This window comes from Piliocolobus tephrosceles, chromosome 21 (assembly GCF_002776525.5).
Source record: "Piliocolobus tephrosceles isolate RC106 chromosome 21, ASM277652v3, whole genome shotgun sequence".
NCBI lineage: Eukaryota > Metazoa > Chordata > Mammalia > Primates > Cercopithecidae > Piliocolobus > Piliocolobus tephrosceles.
Genome location: NC_045454.1, coordinates 31,771,666 through 31,772,311, shown reverse-complemented (window position 1 = coordinate 31,772,311; position 646 = coordinate 31,771,666).

The window sequence follows — 646 nt, the reverse complement described above, 5'->3', positions numbered from 1 at the left end:
AAAAAAAAAAAAAAAAAAAAGGCCTGTGGGCAGAACTACCAGGCAGAGGTTCTAGTATAAGAACAGTGTAGAGTTAGGAAGAAAGGACAGCCATGCTGGGCAGAAGAGAGAAAGTGATGACCATGAACAGAAAAATTTGCAAACCCAGCAAGTCAAGGCGCTAAATAAAAGTCTTTTGTCCTGCACTGGCCATTTAACTTCATGAACACTCCAAGAGAACATTCTCTTCTAAGGATACTGGCTCACACCTGTAATCTCAGCACGTTGGGAGGTGGAGGCGGGTGGATCACCTGAGGTCAGGAGTTTGAGACCAACCCGGCTAACATGGTGAAACCTTGTCTCTACTAAAAATACAAAAATTAGCTAGGCATGGTGGTGGGTGCCTGTAATCCCAGCTACTTGGGAGACTGAGGCAGGAGAATTGCTTGAAACTGGGAGGCGGAGGTTTCAATGAGCCAAGATCACATGCACTCCAGACTGGGTGAGAGAGTTACACTATGTCTCAAAAAAAAAAAAAAAGATACTGGTAGTTCTCATTTTTCAGTAATCTTGTGAAAGAATCTGATTTCTCCCATCAGTCTGTCCCCAGGAATAAAATCACACAGTTGATTGCCATTCTTTTTTTTTTTTTTTTTTTTTTTTTTTT